Source organism: Amblyomma maculatum, unplaced genomic scaffold (assembly GCF_055883805.1).
Source record: "Amblyomma maculatum isolate TAMU_Amacu unplaced genomic scaffold, ASM5588380v1 scaffold_24, whole genome shotgun sequence".
Taxonomy (NCBI): domain Eukaryota; kingdom Metazoa; phylum Arthropoda; class Arachnida; order Ixodida; family Ixodidae; genus Amblyomma; species Amblyomma maculatum.
Window position 1 is genome coordinate 1338195 of NW_028146749.1, and position 20538 is coordinate 1358732.

At 47.3% G+C, this 20538-nt stretch overlaps 1 long non-coding RNA gene and 1 pseudogene across 1 annotated transcript in view; one reads left to right on the forward strand and one right to left on the reverse strand.

Annotated features, from left to right (window-relative positions):
• Window positions 1-264: 264 nt before the first annotated feature.
• The window catches only part of LOC146170968 (uncharacterized), an 84155-nt gene continuing 63881 nt past the window's right edge, over window positions 265-20538 (forward strand). The window contains exons 1-2 of the long non-coding RNA XR_014702984.1: window positions 265-446; window positions 585-761. This is a non-coding gene — a long non-coding RNA (uncharacterized LOC146170968). The remainder of the gene's footprint in view (window positions 447-584; window positions 762-20538) is intronic.
• On the reverse strand, window positions 15820-20418 carry LOC146170969 (kinesin-like protein KLP2; annotated as a pseudogene).

Sequence of the window (20538 nt, forward strand, 5' to 3'; positions counted from 1 at the left end):
GGGAAAGCGTCATTAAAGAAAATGCCGCTGCTCAAAACGTCAGCTGAAAAAATAAAGAAATGGAATCATGCGCACAAACGTTGGCGCGTGATTATACCGATAAGCAGCGCACAAGCTATCATTTAAAATGAAAGCTTTGGGATGTGCTGCTTTCTGTCGGCCACCCCCACTTTGGAAAGTGGAATATTCCTGGCACTCTCGCTATCTACGCATACGGCTACAATAGCGCGGCGTCTCGCAAATTTTCCGCTCCGGTCAGGAGTCAGTTGTGTCATTCTTTTTCCGTTGCAGCTGTACTTTCTAGAATAGAAGCCTTCTAGAACACTTTGTCCGTGGTCCGTGCTGCCTAGTGCTGATGAGACCGTAGGCCTAGCGATCTGTAGTCGAACGATCGTTCAAGGCATATGGTGCGAACTGGTGCAAGGTATCGTATCACGCTCTTTACAGTAAGTAATTTTAATCCATAAAATTATTTCATTATTATTTCATTTCAGTTTCTGTATTTCGCTTTATTCTCAAACAAAACGTAAGGTTGTGTTTTATTTTTGAGTGACGCATGCGGCATCTCCATTGCTGCCATTTAGGCAAGCGCAGTGCTACGCAACTGACTTAACTGCTGCCACTACCCCCTTGACTACTGTGCGTTCGGAAACCACCAAAGCGTCCAAAGTTGTGCTGAAGTTCAGTACCAAAATAGAAAGTCATGGCGCTGACCCAACGGGTTGTCTCATGGAGTGATGCCGCAGAAAACGCCCATTGTTGTAAGTATCGTCCGCAGACGCCTACAACGTATCATTTTTCGACGCTCTTGAGGAAAGAGCCCAAGCCTTGAATGAACTGCTGCATGTTGAAAAGCTCTGCCCTAACCGTGCCCTAACCATAGTCTGTATTCGAGGTCTTCATTTGTTAGTGGTTCGCAAACTTGTGAATTCGAAATCTGGAAGTATGAATTTGACAAGGGAAGAGACATATGCCCCTGTTTGGTCTCGAGCTACAAAGGCAGTCAACGCGAGGCTTACTGCTTGCCTACGTGTGCAGTCCTGCCTGTGATAAGTTTGCTCGCATCACTGCAGATGATGTGTAACTTTGCAACCTAATCAAATAAATGCTTACAGTGTGAAAAGAGGCCGCAGGTACACATTGTGTCACTACTGCCATGCGTGAACGCTTGATTGCATGTGAGTGCAGCCTTAATTTAACAGTGCAACGCTTTTATACCAGAAGTGGGAAAGCTGCTTGAAATCAAAAGTGCAAGTCAAAAGTTTCGTCTCTGGCGAATAGCCACATTAAAATGCTACTTCTGTATTCTCCCTTTTTTTTTCTGCCATGTAAAACTACTGGTAGAAAAGTGAATTTTTTTTCCGAGTTTAATTGCTGTAGCTAACTGGCTAGCATGTATGTTCTCTAAATATAGCATCTACAGCCATTTACTTGCTTTGTTAAATTGTAGTATTGACATTTTATCTTCGAGTCTTCAATCTGAATGCAGCACATTTGTGCAGAGTAGCATCACATTCCAAGTATAAGGTATTGGTCATAAATGAAAGTTTTATTATGAGAGACAACAAAATATATATATATTTTTTTCTAATTTCAGGATATCGCAATAGTTCCCATGTTATGGGAAAATAAAAGAAGCATAATTTCTTATGGAAGACTTTTCAGTATTCTTTAGTTCTGGTCAAAATGGTTGTAGCCAAAAACCTGCTGTGCAGATTATGGTATTTATATTGTTATTGGAAGTATGCTATCGTGATATACCTAAGTGGTTGGTAGTTGTATGTGAATAGTGGTCAAGGAACTCTTTTTACCAAAATAAAACTTTCATAGTTAACACAACAAAGCGCAATGACAAAGTATGCAGGTCGAAGTAGCATTTGGCGAGCCTGTTAGTCAGAACAGAAAAACTAAGAAATATTTCCAAAATTCTGTATTCATGGTCAATTTGCAAAGCCTGGGGGCGAATTACGGGACTCGCTCTAAAGTTATAGAGCGTGACATCAATTGACGACGCCGTGACGCCTCGGCGAGACGTCAACGCGTGACGAAAATCTGAATCAATCAATGATCGCCAGGGTGCGGTTTATTCGCAAGTCAAGGAGCCGTTTGCTATCTTTTTTATAGATATAGCATGTGAATAAATTAACTAAAGCTTTATTTTTTCATGAAGCCGCATTTCAAGGTCAACGTCATCAAAGAAATCATGAAGCAGCTACAGTTTTGCAATTAAACGCTCTCGTGGGTACCTTCTTTTGCCGCGAGGGCGCGCTGGCAAAGGTCTCCGCCATAGAGTTAATACAAAGACTTTGTATTATTGTATTTGTATTTGTATTTCGAAATGCATTCGCTGCATGCTCATTGTCAGGTGCCTTGTACATGCGATGCCGCTCTTTAGTCTTTGATTTCAGTTTAGTCGTAATATTGAATTTGCAGCCGAGTTGTTGGCATAACCACGGATGCGACTTTTTTTTTTTTTTTTTTTTCGTGAGCGAAGTTACCTTGCGAAAGTTAACTCAGAACCCCCAGGCTTTGCAAATTGACCATGAATACAGAATTTTGGAAATATTTCTTAGTTTTTCTGTTCTGACTAACAGGCTCGCCAAATGCTACTTCGACCTGCATACTTTGTCATTGCGCTTTGTTGTGTTAACTATGAAAGTTTTATTTTGGTAAAAAGAGTTCCTTGACCACTATTCACATACAACTACCAACCACTTAGGTATATCACGATAGCATACTTCCAATAACAATATAAATACCATAATCTGCACAGCAGGTTTTTGGCTACAACCATTTTGACCAGAACTAAAGAATACTGAAAAGTCTTCCATAAGAAATTATGCTTCTTTTATTTTCCCATAACATGGGAACTATTGCGATATCCTGAAATTAGAAAAAAATATATATATATTTTGTTGTCTCTCATAATAAAACTTTCATACAAATACAAATACAAATACAAATACAAATACTCTATGGTCTCCGCCAAGGCTGCCCTATGTCACCACTAGAGTCCCTAGAAGTATTTGCTAGTCTGCCGTCCGAGCGGGGTTCCCTATAGAACCGGTTGGCCGCTTCCCGGATGAAAGCGCAGGGGGCGCTGTACGCATTCGGAGCGTGGTCGCGTTGTGTACGTGGTGCTGTGGCGGTTGTGCCGTACTGCGAATCTGCGCCGCGCTGATCCGTTGGTAGCGTGGCAAGGCTCGTACACCACGCGCACTTTTTTTTCGCTCGCGAGCCGGAATGTGCGCAAATTAGCTAGCATGTGTGCAAGTGTGCCTTTTTTATGGATATGTGATCGCGTCATGTCCAGAAAACGGGGTAAGCGTGATAGCACGTGTTTCTTGCCCGGGTGCAAGACCGGGTAGCGCTCGTGCAAGATGAAATATGTTCTCTCTTCAGGACACCGAAATACGCAGGGAAGAGGCAAGAGTGGGAGCGCAACATCAAGCGCGGCGGCAAAGGCAATAACATTGTTTATTGTCTCAGCTAGGGCATAAAGGAATATGCAAAACGAAAATTAAAAGGTGTAATAAATGAAAGAAAATAGGCTGGCTGTGTTCTAATAAAATTCAAGAGAGAACGATGATAAGGCCCTTGCGTGCAAGCAATGTACGAAGATGGGTTGCTCGGTGAAATGCCCACTGCCGTCAGGTGCCGATATTGTCGGCTTCAGTGGCGGGCAAACCCACAAGTGGTGAATATCTTCCTCATTATTTTGTGAGTTGCAGACAGGAAATCCTGGACGTTGATTTAAATATCGGTATATATAAATATCGGATGATCCGGATCGGGGTTGCCCTCATATTACTGTAACACGAATAAGCTAGTGTCGACGTTTGTGAGCGACACTTCAAACCCTGCTTTATTGAGCGAAGTTTTAAGACAGGTAAAGGTAATTGAGATTCCACGGGATGTTACGCAACTCACGAAGGATGCCATCTCAACGCTGTTTCCTGACACTCCAAAATACTTGTTGAAACCCCTGCCTCTCAAGAGAAAGGAGCGCAACTTGTACGAGCAAAAACAGTCAGCAGGGAGACCTGCAGAGAAAGAAAAAAAGTGCACTGATCCTGAAGCATCAGTGAAGCCAGTTGAAGAATACAGCGGTGGTGGATCGTGTGATGTGAGCCTGCTCCAGGAATGCAGAAAGCTGCATGCCACCGCCACTGGGGACAAATGTCGATCTTTCTGACGTTGAACAATGAACATTCGCCTAGTGCCACTCAAGCGAGGTCGAATCTCCGGAGGCAATTGCCATCGGCGAGTTCTGTTCCATCGCAGTGGTGAAGCTGCCATGAATGCTGCTGTGTGCATTCGAGGAAACAAAGTCAAGGAGATAGCTGTAAAGTCGACAGAAGAGGTAATTAATTTTATTCAGGACATTGCGAAACTCAGCTTGTGTCCTGGCAGCGGATTGAAGCCTATTGCCAAGACCTTTCCCTCCTACAATGGGCGTTACTTAATTTGCGACGAACTGTACCATTATGTCTGATGCAACATGCATATAGCCTGCAAATACTTGCGAAAGTTAACTCAGAACACCCTGTCAAGAAGAAGAAAAAATTATGAAACAGTCTTCTATGTCTCGAGCAGTTTGTCGTACGAAGGACAAGGTGGCAAAGCTGGTAAAAGCTCTCGGTGAAATGAAAATGAACACCTTCAAGGACAGAGTTTGAAAGAAGTGTTAGTGCCCTTCCTCTCAACTAACAGCTGGCTGTTAAAATATGTTTTAGAGGTTGCAAAACGGAAGTCAACAAAAGTGATGGCATATTCTGATGAGTGCACTACTAGGCTTCCTAAGTACCAATGCCTATCAGCAGTTTGCCCGAAGCGTGGTGCGATTTGAAGGGCTCGGGTTCCCATCTTGCGTGCTTTAATTGTGCATGCATCCGAAAGTTTCTAGTTCTACATACGTGTTATAACTTAGCTAAACGTCCGAAGAAGTTAAGATGAAACTATAGCGTGAATGAAAACGCCGGCGACAGCGCTCTGTTGCTCGCACACATGGTCCTTGGAGCCTAGAATGTGCGTCTAGTATAGTTCTCCATGCAAGCGCAATTGTTTGCACAAAATCCTGAAAAGTCTTCATTACAATACGGCACGGCGGTAGCTTCAGCAGGATAATAGGGTATAAAAAGCAGCTTCGTTTCTACATCGGCTCGGGCATGCGCGCAAAACTTCGCTCACGAAAAAAAAAAAAAAAAAAGTCGCATCCGTGGTTATGCCAACAACTCGGCTGCGAATTCAATATTACGACTAAACTGAAATCAAAGACAAGAGCGGCATCGCATGTACAAGGCACCTGACAATGAGCATGCAGCGAATGCATTTCGAAGCGCACGGGCGCGCGCGTCGTCTGCTCCGTCAGCAGTGGCGCACTCCGGTTCACCGCAGCGCCACCGCGGCGATCATTCAGCGGCAGCCCCCGCCGCGGCCGGCGGACGACAGACTAGCAATATTTCTAGGGACCCTATCACCACTGCTATACCTGCTCTATGTGTCCAGGATGGAGCGGGCACTAATAGAGTCCCTAGAAGTATTTGCTAGTCTGCCGTCCGAGCGGGGTTCCCTATGGAACCGGTTGGCCGCTTCCCGGATGAAAGCGCAGGGGGCGCTGTACGCATTCGGAGCGTGGTCGCGTTGTGTACGTGGTGCTGTGGCGGTTGTGCCGTACTGCGAATCTGCGCCGCGCTGATCCGTTGGTGCCGTGACAAGGCTCGTGCACCACGTGCACTTTTTTTCGCTCGCGAGCCGGAATGCGCGCAAATTAGCTAGCATGTGTGCAAGTGTGCCTTTTTTATGGATATGTGATCGCGTCATGTCCAGAAAACGGGGTAAGCGTGATAGCACGTGTTTCTTGCCCGGGTGCAAGACCGGGTAGCGCTCGTGCAAGGTGAAATTGTCTCTCTTCAGGACACCGAAAGACGCAGGGAAGAGGCAAGAGTGGGAGCGCAACATCAAGCGCGGCTGCAAAGGCAATAACAGTGTTTATTGTCTCAGCTAGGGCATAAAGGAATATGCAAAACGAAAATTAAAAGGCGTAATAAATGAAAGAAAATAGACTGGCTGTGTTCTAATAAAATTCAAGAGAGAACGATGATAAGGCCCTTGCGTGCAAGCAATGTACGAAGATGGGTTGCTCGGTGAAAGGCCCACTGCCGTCAGGTGCCGATATTGTCGGCTTCAGTGGCGGGCAAACCCACAAGTGGTGAATATCTTCCTCATTATTTTGTGAGTTGCAGACAGGAAATCCTGGACGTTGATATAAATATCGGTATATATAAATATCGGATGATCCGGATCGGGGTTGCCCTCACATTACTGTAACACGAATAAGCATAGTGTCGACGTTCGTGAGCGACACTTCAAATCCTGCTTTATTGAGCGAAGTTTTAAGACAGGTAAAGGTGATTGAGATTCCACGGGATGTTACGCAACTCATGAAGGATGCCATCTCAACGCTGTTTCCTGACACTCCAAAATACTTGTTGAAGCCCCTGCCTCTCAAGAGAAAGGAGCGCAACTTGTACGAGCAAAAACAGTCAGCAGGGAGACCTGCAGAGAAAGAAAAAAAGTGCTCTGATCCTGAAGCATCAGTGGAGCCAGTTGAAGAATACAGCGGTGGTGGATCGTGTGACGTGAGCCTGCTCCAGGAATGCAGAAAGCTGCATGCCACCGCCACTGGGGACAAATGTCGATCTTTCTGATGTTGAGCAATGAACATTCGCATAGTGCCACTCAAGCGAGGACGAATCTCCGGAGGCAATTGCCATCGGCGAGTTCTGTTCCATCGCAGTGGTGAAGCTGCCATGAATGCTGCTGTGTGCATTCGAGGAAACAAAGTCAAGGAGATAGCTGTAAAGTCGACAGAAGAGGTAATTAATCTTATTCAGGACATTGCGAAACTCAGCTTGTGTCCTGGCAGCGGATTGAAGCCTATTACAAAAGACCTTTCCCACCTACAATGGGCGTTGCTTAATTTGCGACGAACTGTACCATTATTTCTGATGCAACATCCTGCAAATACTTGCGAAAGTTAACTCAGAACACCCTGTCAAGAAGAAGAAAAAATTAAGAAACAGACTTCTATGTCTCGAGCAGTTTGTCGTACGAAGGACAAGGTGGCAAAGCTGGTAAAAGCTCTCGGTGAAATGAAAAATGAAAATGAACAGTTTCAAGGACAGAGTTTGAAAGAAGTGTTAGTGCCCTTCCTCTCAACTAACAGCTGGCTGTTAAAATATGTTTTAGAGGTTGCTAAACGGAAGTCAACAAAAGTGATGGCATACTCTGATGAGTGGCTACTAGGCTTCCTAAGTACCAAAGAATGCCTATCAGCGGTTTGCCTGAAGCGCGGTGCGATTGAAGGGCTCGGGTTCCCATCTTGCGTGCTTTAATTGTGCGTGCATCCGAAATTTTCTAGTTCTACATACGTGTTATAACTTAGCTAAACGTCCGAAGAAGTTAAGATGAAACTATAGCGTGAATGAAAACGCCGGCGACAGCGCTCTGTTGCTCGCACACATGGTTCTTGGAGCCTAGAATGTGCGTCTAGTATAGTTCTCCATGCAAGCACAATTGTTTGCACAAAATCCTCAGAAGTCTTCATTACAATACGGCACGGCGGTAGCTTCAGCAGGATAATAGGGTATAAAAAGCAGCTTCGTTTCTACATCGGCTCAGGGGCATGCGCGCAAAACTTCGCTCACGAAAAAAAAAAAAAAAAAAAAGTCGCATCCGTGGTTATGCCAACAACTCGGCTGCAAATTCAATATTACGACTAAACTGAAATCAAAGACTAAAGAGCGGCATCGCATGTACAAGGCACCTGACAATGAGCATGCAGCGAATGCATTTCGAAGCCCACGGGCGCGCGCGTCGTCTGCTCCGTCAGCAGTGGCGCACTCCGGTTCACCGCAGCGCCACCGCGGCGATCATTCAGCGGCAGCCCCCGCAGCGGCCGGCGGACGACAGACTAGCAATATTTCTAGGGACCCTACTAATAGAGTCATGCCTTGGCTTCCGATTGCGGTTCACCACATGTGGAATCGACGAAAATCGCCGTCTACCTGGGCTGGCCTTCGCAGATGACTTGGTCATCATGGCAGAATCGCCAGCGGAAATGCAAGCCATGCTGAACATTTGCAATTCGGAAATTGTCTCCCTGGGACTTAAATTCAGTGCAAAAAAGACGGCCGTCGTCCGCTTTGCAGGGCACGCCAAAGGGGAAGCAGAGCTGACGCTTGGTAAAGAGAGGCTGGCAGTACTTACGGAGTACAAATACCTCGGGGTGAAACTCCGTTCGACCAGTGGTAGAATCTGCAGCCCCCAGGAAGAATCGGTGCGAAAGGCAGCTACGCGCGCCCAAGCAATACTCCGCCGACGTTGCCTATGGGGCTGCAACAGATTCGTCATGGTGCGAGACCTGTGGAAGATCGTCCACGTCCCCGGGCTCACATTTGCGAACGCAGTGGTCTGCTTTTCGGCGACAACGCGCAACTGGCTGGAGCGGCGGCAGCGTGAAGTGGGGCGAGTAGCACTGGGCTGCCATTGTAGGGTTGCGAACGAGGCAGTACAAGGAGACCTGGGGTGGTCCAGTTTCGAGGCCCGGGAGGCAACGAGCAAGCTGGGATACCGCGGTCGCCTCATTGTTATGGCACCGGAGCGCTGGGCACGCCGAGTGTTCGAATATTTGTCGGCCACATGCATTAGAACGAGTTGGACGGCCCGGATCTACCAGCTCGAAAAAAAGTTCGGATTTTTCAAGGACCCCGTAGCGGCAGAAACGGCTGGAAAGTGGGCTGCCGAAGTGCGAGAGCGAGTGGTGGAAGCCGAACGCCTACAGTGGTGCGCCAGCATGGAAGGCAAGACCACCCTGACTCTCTACCGGAACCACAAGCGGAACATAGCTCAGGAGCATCGATACGACAACAGCGTCGGCAGTGCTCTGCTCTTTGAAGCAAGAGCAGGAGCCCTTAAAACGCTTGCCCACCGTAGCCGGTACGATGAGACTATTACATGCACATTGTGTCGGCTGTGCGGTGCTGAATCCGAGACGATGGAGCACGTAGTGCTGCGGTGCGCATGCCTCAAAACATTGCTCCCAGAGGGCGCTACACTCGCGCAGGCGCTCGATTTTGACCCGCCGGACTGTCCTCCGGGTGGTGGCGAGAGTGGCGCGAACAGAACTCCCTTCGTGCAGGCGTCCAAAAGGAGACTCACGGAGTGGTGGACAGCAATACGCAAGCCGTAAATTTTTTTTTTTTAAATTTTGTGTGTGTGTGTGTGTGTGTATGAGTTAAGTGTGGTGTTGTGTCTATGGTACTTTGTATTGTTTATGATTTTTTTTTTACGACTGCGGCACCAACATGGTGCCCGCCCGATACGAAGGGTAGAGTCAATAAATCATCATCATCATCAAACCGTAAAAATGGCGCTTTTCAGTAAAACAGCTATAGTGCCTAGAATATACTGGCTAGTGTGTCGAGCGCGCCGGCTGGGATGGCTCGGAGAGCAATGAAAGCCGCCGGCGGCCGCATAGCGGCGCTGTGGTGCGAGAGGGTGCGAGCCGGTTTCTCGCGCACATTGTGCCGCGCTGCTGAGAGTTGGAAAGGGAGCTGCGCGTTGCTTTGGCTCACGTTTAATACTTTGTTTTAGAGCTCTTTCAGGAGCTTAGGATTGATATAACGTTTTAACATGCTAATGTTAATATCGAATTGCTTTGTACAGATTGCTCGAACTTGAAAGCTCAATCGGTACGTGAGCCACACGCTAACCCGGTAAACGCACATGAGAGCTTTCGCGTTTGGAGGAATTCAAACTCAAAGAATACAAGTCACGAAACACAGATTCGGTTTAATAGAACGAAGGCAGCATGTTTAATCAAAGGTGACAATGCGAGTGGAAGGCAATGCTGGCATGTTCTTCCCACTTGTCCAGATATCCTAAAAAGTCTTCCAAGAAACGCATGTCTGGGCTACCCGGCTTAAGCGCACGCTTGGTTATCCTGGAGGTCATTACTCGTATCAGGCGATTGATTAGCGTGACGAAGTCTTCTGTTGGTTGCACCCGAGTGTATATAGTCTCCACATGCCGCCATTGCAAAAAAAGTCCTTTAATAACCTCATCTCCAAAAAGTTGGAATGCAAGGTCAACCTTCATCTTTTCAAAGTTATTGGGTCTTAAGCATAAGCTCGGCTGTTATCCACGGAAGGTATCCGCATCCATGTAACCGGAATGAGAATGTCCTCAAACGAATGACGGCCTCCGTGGTGGTTAGGTGTCTGCAGTGTAGCCTGGCTGCCACTCTGTTCACCCACAATGCCCGCTTCACTGGAGCCGGAGGAGTCGTTGCAGTCTTGAAAGCCAGCTTCGAGAAAACAGGAGCCCTCGTTGATTTCCGAGCCCGAATCGCCGGGTCCAGTCCCTGCGTCCCGCTTATGGCGTTTACGAGGTGGTTGCTGCTCGCATATGTTTCTTTCCTTCCTTTTGGTGCCGTCGGCACAAGGTGTGGAGGGTATAATGTTAACGGTTTGAAAATAACGATGTTAAAATAACCATCTTCTACATGCTTCTGTTTCGCACCCCAGTTATGTAACCCCCCTCACATATTACTCCAATCGGAGCCCGTGAGGTATTTGAATAAAAAGAAAAGAAAAAAAAGCAGCAGAACACAAACGAGGAACCTTTACTTACAGCGGCTAATTAAGGTACATCGCGGCCTGCGATTGCACAAGGTTTTGCCGAAGTCACCATCTTTTGAATGAAGAAGCTGATGAAGTTTTTTTTTTTTTTCTCAGATACGCAATATGCACGAGACGCGGCCGGTTAATCGCGATGAAGCTCGTTGGTAATGCCGCGCTTACGGTGAAACATGCGCCTAATATATAACTGCATCCATATGACATATGTGTAGCGCAAAATGACAATCGAGGGACACAGAAAAGGTACACAACACAGGTGCTGTCTGTAGCGCACTCTTTGCGCTACACACTGCCATGGAGCACCGTTACCGACTCGCCCAGGTTTGCATCCTTGTGAATATAAGTGCATGCTCTAAAAATGTTTCTCGCCAACAAAAGCAGTTGCCGTTTACCTTCAGTCATTTCTATCGATGCTTCGTTCCTATTGTACAGAATGCGTACTTACGTAGCATCAGATAGCGCAGTAATACGTACGCTCCTTGTTCTAGCGGTAGCCCCGTTTGCCAAAAAAGAAAGTCTTCTCTGTGCACCACCGCTTTCTCTTTGGCATTTTTCTCTGCAGTTTAGTTAGAGGCACTGGGGAAACAACAATCGGGAACCGCGCTTCACCACTGGCGACACAGTAAAAAAAGAAGGGATACAGGCGAGCACAGAACGCGCGCACAAAACGAGGAAAAAAAAAAACCGATGCAATCGTCGCCGAGCAGGTAGAAGTGCGGAACGACTCGCATGAGCAAACACCTACTCCGTAAATAAACTACTGCACCTTCGTGAAAGCAAAAGAGGCGCAGAAGCAGGTTTAACACGCACGCACAACACCAACAGATTGCCGTATTCTGAAGAGAGAAAACTGCGTCGTCTGCTCAGGTGGCACCCTCTTGACAAGCAGCGCCCTCTGCCGCTAACGATTGGCTTTCATTGCAAAAGCGCCATCCTCGCCCATAGGGAAGCGCGGGCGCTCGTCACACTAGCCAGTATATTCTAGGCACTATAAAACAGCTGATTCCACAGCTAGTGCCGGCTTTTGCGCATCATCTGAAGTCAAGGTACTGTGTGATGGTCCTAAATGCGCGGAGAAATCATATCGAAAGCAGTGTAATCGGGGCTTTGTTTATGTTTCTTTAAGAAACAAACAAAAGAAAGATCGACCGCGGAGCACAGGCAAAATAAACTTTTATGTCCGCACGAGCGTCTCACACACAAATGGTTCAGTTAGAACGCGCACGGGGAAAAGGAACGCGGTTGAGCATACACTACCAACCTCGCTCGTTTTTATTCGTTTTGCACTGTATGTCGCCTCCGCCTTTTGCTTTGGGCGAACTGGGGAGCCCAACCACCCTTCAGCGCCAACTTTGCAGCAGTTGAGTTCAGTCATTTGACGCACGCACTTGCTCACCGTCAGTGGGGTGGGCCAAGTTGACGCCCGCACTGTTGAGGCCGCTGTCGACGCTGGCTTCGCCCTGTTGCTCACCGTAGAGAAAAAGTGTGCTTGTGGCAGGCAGCCGTCTGCCGTCGCTGACTGATTGAACCCATATTGCAGGGTCCAATCCAAAAGTCTCCTCCTTCGACATCGTACAGGTCGCTTTAAAATGAACGGTTCCTCGTGTTTGGTTCCTGTTCTTTCTCTTCGTCGCAGCCTACAACACACCTCTCGCACTTCGTCTTCTAGCTCCGAATGGCACGGGCTGCAGACACGATATTTTCGCGCGTTCTTTCTTTGAAATGGTATGACATATGCGCAAGACATTAGTAATCATCGACTCCGACGGCGCAGGTGATAATTAACCTCGTCTAATTGATTTAAGGGAACTATTCTCAGTTGATTGATGCCAGTTGCTTCCCTGATGAATTCCTACTGGCTCCAACTGGAACTGCAATTGTTTTCTTTTACCACATTTGTGTTTCACTCCGTAAGTCATCATGGGCAGGGTTGAAATCGCGCGATGGTTAGATAGCATCCTCGAGGCGCTGCAGATGAAGTTATGTGATGTTAGGAAGATAGCGAGAGGCCGGAAAGCGTGGCGTGATATGGTCCATAGGGTCACGAAGAGTCGGACACGACTGAACTGAACTGAACTATCAAAACACCCGATGTATTCGGACTAAGGAATCTGAATTCTTTTCTAGCGTTTTGGCCTGTTGTTACACCGCTGTTGTAGTTACCTAAACCTGGCTGTCAAGCGATATCCCTTCCAGTGATTTCTTTCCTAATAATTACTCTGTTTTTAGAAGCGACCGCCCTGAAACAGGACCAAAACAAAGAGGAGGGGGAGTGCTCATTGCTATTGACAGTTCTTTGCAGTGTGGTCGACGGTCAAATCTGGAAACTTCAAGAATGTGTGTGGCTTGAGCTCACTTTAAATCGACATGAAAATCTTCTACTTGCAGCTTTCTACATTCCTCCGAGTCTTCCTCCTCCAGCCTATGATGATGTTCTGCTCTGAATCGAACATGTTATAACTCGTCATAGCGAACACAAACTTCTCATTTTAGGCAATTTTAATACTGCAGGTATCAAATGGAACTCATTTACTTCTTCTCACAATAATCATTACATATTAAGCAAGTGTAACACTCTACTTGATTTTATAGCCTTTAACTCTTTGCAGCAGCACAATTTCCTTGAAAACTGCTGTGGTAATATTCTTGACATCAGTCTATCGAATTTTGAGTGTTCGAGTCTAGAGTTCCGACATACAGCTAACTCGCTGTGACAAATTTCACCCTCCACTTCTTGTGACTACTTTTGTCTCTGCCTCACCCTCTACTAATTCAGATCGGACGGGGAATTAATTCGCCCCGTTTCGCGTATGCACGTGGTGACTATGTCGGTCTCTTCAATTTCTTCTCTTTTGTCGACTGGTCCTTTTTAAATGACATTAGTGATGCCGACGGACAAGTCAGTCGCTTCACTGAAATAGTTCTTAATGGTATGCATCAGTACATACCTCTGCATACTCCTACTCGTAGGAAGTTTCCTTTCTGGTTTTCCAGAGAACTGAGGACGGGCGTTAAAACTTAAGGAACGGGCTCATCGTAAAGCAAAACGCCCCGGGTTTGACAATTGGGCAGATGAGTTTCGCCGCTTGCGTTCTCTTTCCAAACGCAAGCGGGTCTTTAGAGAGGAGTGGCACAAATCGTCCTAGTAAGTTCTGGCGGTACGCTCGCAAGCGTTCTATTAAATCGGATTCCAGCATCAACTTAGTTGACTCTCAGGGGTCGGAAATTCGGGATGTTGCCGACACTTTTGGCGAACATTTTCCTACGTATACAAACCTCCACACTGCGATTCCGTATGCCTCCCATCTGGTGCACCATCTAATTCCTTTCTCTTTGACGGGAAGATATTAACTGCGAGTCTTAAGCGTCTGAGACCATCTTTGTCTCCTGGACCTGATGGCATTCCAGCCTCCATAATAAAAGCCTTCAGTTGTATCTTTGTATACCAGTACTGACTGCTATATTTAATAACCGTTTGAAAAATGCTGCCTTTCCTCGCGTGTGGAAAATAGCACGCGTGTTTCCTGTCTTCAAGTCAGGAAACAAATCTCCTGTTTCTAATTATCGTCCGATTTCTCTTCTATGTGCAACCTCTAAGCTTTTCGGATTAGCTTTGCACAATGTGCTTTCCTTCCATCTCAAACATGTCATCATAACGAATCAACATGGCTTCATGTCGGGTCGCTCTACTTCAACCAACCTAGTCACGTTTATGACATATGGCTCTGCAGCAGTCCTTCAGAGAGGGCAGGTTGACACTGTGTACTGTGAGTTGAGCAAAGCTTTCAACGTTGTTACTCTCTCATTACTACTTGAAAAGCTTCTACTCTCTGGTGTCGAAGTCTCACTCGTAGCCCTCATACGTAGCTATCTCGTTGATCGCTCCTGCTTTGTCAGTGTCAATGGACAGACTTCCTTCGTTTATCCTGCAACCAGCGGAGTTCCTCAAGGTTCTGTATTAGGCCCGCTTCTCTTCTCCGTTTCTATTAATGACGTTTCCTCCGTCATCAAGAACTCCCCGTTTCTTCTTTATGCTGATGATATAAAAATATTCAAGGTGATACATTCTTTTCAAGATTGCTTGTTGTTGCAATCAGACATATCTGCTTTTCCTGATTGGTGTGCGAAGAATCGACTTACCCTCAATTCTTCCAATACTAGGGTTGTCTCATTTACTCGTAAAAGGCACAGCTTTCTCTACCATTATTCTGTGAATTCTGTGCTGTTGGATAGGGTTAATGAAATTAATGGCCTTGGTGTACTTTTTGACCGCACCCTCCAGCTTCTCCTCTCATACTAAACGCATTGGTCAGCGGGTTATGCAGACACACGGATTCGTCTGCAGACTTTCGAGAGAGTTCCGTACTCCACTTTCATTCCTAAAGCTGTACCTGTCCATATGCTTGCCGCTTTTGGAGTACGCGTCGGTTGTTTGGAGTGACACCTGTAAATCGAACTGGAACAAGGTTGACAGAGTACGGCAAAAAAATTTACGGATATTTCGATATCGCTTTCCTTGCTCAATTTCCTCCTCTCGCTCCACCAAGAGTACCCCACTGAATCTTCCTTCTCTTAACTGCCGTCGTGTCAGAGTAGATTTACTTTTTATTTACATGCTCCTTCAAGGCCACATTATGTGCTCTCAGCTCTTAGAGTACATCCTTCTGCGCGTTCCGCAAAAGAACATGAGGAAATTTACTGTTTCAAGTTATCTGCGTTTCGTCATTACCATTCCACTCTCGACAGAATGCAGATGTGAAGGAGGAGCACGGTACTCAAAAAGAAGAAAGCTATAAAGCAAATCAGCCGGTAGAAAAGGAAAAGAAAACGAAGAAAATACACAAACATAAAACGAAATTTGAAAGGTATACTCGAGATCGGCCGGGATCTGCAGTTTCTTTTTCCTTTGTATCGCCAGAGACAGTTTGATCACATCGCCGGCGCTATCTCCGCTGCCCAATTCAATAGACGGCTAATCTCGTTAGCATGATACCTCCAACCTCCTCGCGACGATACCGCACCCCGGACTTGTCTACGTTCTAACCATAGTAAAACGAGACGCTTTCCAAAGCTAGAACGGAGCAAGAAAAAAGTCTCGACTCGCCCCGATGCCTTGTCAAAGGTCGCGCATGCGGCAGCGGGTGTGCGCGCCCCGTCCTCGCTTTTGCTGCTGCTGCCGTTGCCACTGGCCCGCCCCATTCATCCGCATCGCGGCGGGTGGGGTGCCGCCGCTGCCAGAGGACTGTGGGGAGGGCGAGGGGATCGGAATATAAAGTCTGCCCAACGAACAGCGCATATGGCCGTGACATCCGTCGTCCCCAAGTCCGACCACGCGCAGTGCACGGCGGCCCGCAAAAGGGGCGCACGTCACATCACCCCAACCACCATTCCTCCGCCTCCTCCGGCAACTGTGCGCGCGTGCGTCGGATGGGCAGCGAAACGAACGCTCAGAGCGGCCGCCAAAAATCGGAGCTAATTCATGCAAATGGGATATCGTGCAGTCGATGCGCTCATGCGAGCTGACGTTCTATCGGAGTCGCGAAAGGAACCAAAAGTCCACGCGCCATTAGAAGTTGACGCGATTGCGCGAGGACTAACAGGGACGATCGGCCATGCTTCCGAGAAAGCTCCACAGTGCCAGGCGACATCTGCTGCGCAGTGTCGATTCTGCACCGTAGTTATTTCAGTGCGAGACGTAAAAGAGTGCACTTTAAAGAACGAAGCAGTCCAACCCGCCACGAATTCTGAAGACTTAAGCCGCTTTCTTTAGGGAAAGACGGGCGCTGCGCCTCTGCCTAGGGCTTCCACAGTCAGTCTCTACCACTGTTCTGTACTTGGAGGCCCGCATCCCGTACCTTAACTCCCGTTTCCACCTTCTAACTGTCAGATCATTTTTGCGATCATTTGAGACTACTCCCGGTGTGGCTATACCTATTTTTGTGTCAAACCCCGCACTCTTTCTCACTCACCAGTGGCCAAGGGTCTGCAAGCCCCAAGTTGTTTATACGCACAGCATTTTAACAAACATTGGTGTGGACCTTGCTTCTATATGTCCTATTGGTTGCGCAACGTCCTTTGTGGATATAAATTATGATTCTATATTTCCATCTAATGTGAAGCACTTGCCCTCAAGTCTAATATCCAGTCTCCTATGTGAACACCTTGAAAAGTTCCCTGATCACACTGTAATTGCCACTGATGCGTCTGTGATTGCGCACAAAGCTGCGATTGGAATTTTTTCGGAGTCTCTTTCCTGGAGTTTTTCGGTGCGTGTCCCGGATTACACACCGATATTTCTAGCAGAGTTTATGGCAATGGGCTAGCGCTACTAAAAGTTCCCTGCAGTCAATCAAAAATAATTTTTCTATCAGACTCTCTTTCTGCTTTGTTGTCGCTGGAGTCAGCACGGGATGCTCTGTTGAGCCGCTCACTAAAGTATTTCATACCGAGGTGGGTGAAAGAAATACGCTTCATCTGGGTCCTCGGACACAGCAGTATTTTCCACAACGAAGCGGCAGATTTCCTGGCTAAATCAGCTCTTGAGGCACCTGTTCCATGTACCATCCCTAATATCATCATTTTTGGAATCTCCCGTTTCCAGCGATATCAATACCTAGCCGCTACATGCAATGAATCTTTGCTATCTACAGCCGAATACCAGCACCTCATATACTCATGGAAAGTTCAAGCATGTAAATCACGGCAGTGTGAGGTTACGATGACTCTCCTGAGATGCAGGATTCCTCGCTTAAATCTTTATTTATGTAGATGCGGGATCAGCCCCACAAACCTTTGTGAGGCTTGCGGTGAAATTGAAAATATTGATCACTTCCTTCTCGCTTGCCGAAGGTTTTCACATCAGAAGAGGGTGCATTTAGAAACTCCAATTGCACGCTTGGGATTTACGTTATCGGTCCCGCTTCTACTCTCCTTCGGTGCGAGTGCGAAAGGATTTGCGTTGCCTCAAATTTGTCAGTACTTACATAACTACATCACACGGACAGATTCCCTTGCTAATTGCATTCCAAATTTACAAAACTCCAAATTTTTGCTTCATATTTTTTCATTCAATAACTTTTGTGATCTTAAATCTTTTGTTTTTGTTTAGTTGTCAATTATTTCATTATACTAATTCAAATTGTGTAGGACATTTGGCAGTCCACACTGAACCCTGGCCAATCCCCCTTCGTGGGTATGTGCCAAATATCAAGGAAGAAGAAGAAGAAGAAGAATGCAGACAGTTATAGGAGCAGAAACGAATATTATCCACATTTCATGCAAAGCTGGGAATCACAGGGTTAAATTCACCTATACAATAAATAATCACCTTGCTAGACGAATTAGGTAACATGGGCAAGGACACTAAAAAGACAAAACCTTAGAGTCGTATGTGGCCACGAGCGGGCCGAGAGGATTGCCGTGGCCCATGGGCTTATGGACTGATGTGTATTTATTTCTTTCTGAGACCGCTTCATCAGCACCAAACCGCAAGACCAGCGCCAGCTGTTCTGGCGGGCCTGCAGGATTGAGGCGGCACATGGAGCCCTGGACTGAGGGCTCCACTCAGGAAGAAAAGGAAGTTTACATAATGTTTTTCCTCCTCCTCCTCCACGAATGAGATAGCGGCCTATCTTCTCTGCCCTACAACTCTTGCCGCCTGACTCGCACGCAGCACGCAGCTGTTTAAAGTTGTCAAGGAAAGAAAAAGACCAAAACGAAACTGGGCAAAATTTGAAACCAGGGAACATTCGACCACACGATAGCGTCCGAAACATGCTGGGGTATTCTCCACAATCTAGGCTGCGGAGCCTCGACTGTGGACTACCGCAATGGGTGGACATGTTGGCTGCAGTACCTTCATCAGCAAGTTCCCTGGCTTTAGGAGTGTATGCCACAACAGCAGTTCCTGTAATCGGCTGCAGAGTGTTGCAAATGATCCTCCAACGCCTCTAAGGAATGACGCCGAGTGGCGACTTTTTCAATGCAGTTTAATAGGCAGGACAGGCACAGATACGTGGATTCGATGAAAAAGATTATACAGTGCAATAATTACTGAAATGTGAGTTAGTCTCAACCTGGCTGAAGCGGTCCTTTGAGCTCTCCACGAATCCAGACTGTCTTTCCTTGTTGGTCTGACCGATGACAGATGTTCGGTGAAGCTTATGATACAGCAAGTCAATGTCGATCGTCTCACACAAGCTCCTCAGCAGCTGCAGTGAGTGCAGCTTCCGGACGCAAACAAGGGCAGTCTGCTGTCTCTCTCAATCGACGTCTTAGACAGCACCTGCTCAGTTGCATCCAAGCTCATCTTCATTTCCCGGATTGTGGCAGGAGCTGTATAGTCGTTTCTGAAACTGTCTGCTTTTATTTTTAATAACACAGCTGATTAACTGCTGATAGCTTTTCTGTCGGAGACTCAGTCTGAGCTTCCTTCTCCAGAATCTTCTGTGACTGGCCGTTCGATCTGCATTCTATGTTCCTGTATAGTTCTCCTGGTCCACAAGGATCCCATTCTTGTCACTGGTTGCTGCGACGTCCCTCCGCATCCTCTTATATACTCTCTGTACTCCTTAATAAGATCTTTCTTGGTAAATTTTTGGTTTACCTCTGGCTGCTTGGTTATTTTCTTGGCCCGGTGGGCGTAGTCCAAGGTGCTCGAGGTCTCCTCAAGGTTCGACATGTCGGGTGAGATTGTCGCAGCGATGGAAGTCATGGAGCGGCTGCCCAAGGAGCTCTGCAGCAGCCGCGTCACTTTGCTTTCTCTGTAAGGCACACATGCTGCATTGTCCACCAAAGCAGTTATGACACGGCCAAAGTAAGAAGAGATTGGTCGCCGTGGCCTGCTTCACGGGCTCCTCGGCCAATAGCGCCAAAGCAGCCTATGTTCTCGATGTCCACAAGGTCAACCAGGTCGAGCTGTCCAGTTTTGGCCAGCTCATCGCCATCATCAGTCAATTCACGGATGCGGACAGTGACTGCAAAGACGGCGTGACTGCGTGACGAGGTTGCGTTGAGCAGAGTGGCCGCAGGTTGGCGCTTAGCTGCAGCTTTCTCAAGAATGAAGACCTCTTGACGGTTGCGCATGATTTCTTCGAGGGCCTGGATTATCACGAATTCCTTTCCAGCAGAGTCCTCGTAGATCTTGTGTATCGATGTGCCCTCGTGTGCACTCAGCAGATCAAACACCTCCTCGTTGTAGAACTCGAGGAAGGACACCTCGATAGTGGACTCGATGTCTTGTGCTTGGAGTTCTTCAAAGACCTGATGCATAGTGCGGGGAATAATCCCGGCTAGCTGGTCATTAACCCAGCCCAGATGAGCATTTGATCGTTGACTCTTTGTGAAGGTGTAGCCAGTGCACATTTGGCCATACGCGAACACAGTGCAGTTGTAGCCCATCATGACCTGGGCTATGGTGGGCCCCATGACCGCCCGGTACATGTCGATCTGCTTTGCTTCGGGTCCAAACACCTTGTCAAAAGTGGATGACTTGCAGAGAGAACGCTCCGGAATGACGCGGTCATTTACAACGATCTCTTTCTTGTCCGCGACAACCTCGACTGCCCTTGTGTAGCCGCTCTTCTTCAGTGTGTTCAGGGGCCGCCACCGTACAAAAGCTTGAATGTGCTGGTTCCGGAGCTTCTTCGTAGCCCTGGCGCTCATCAGACGAGGCGGAAACGCAGGAACACCAACATGCACCGCCGCTGACGCATTCCTCTTCTTCTTCTTTGACTTCTTCTTCCTTGGCAAATGGCACATATACCCACGAGGGGGATTAGCTAGGGTTGTGTGTGGAGAGCCGAATGCACTGCATATACTGGATTACTGTAACAAA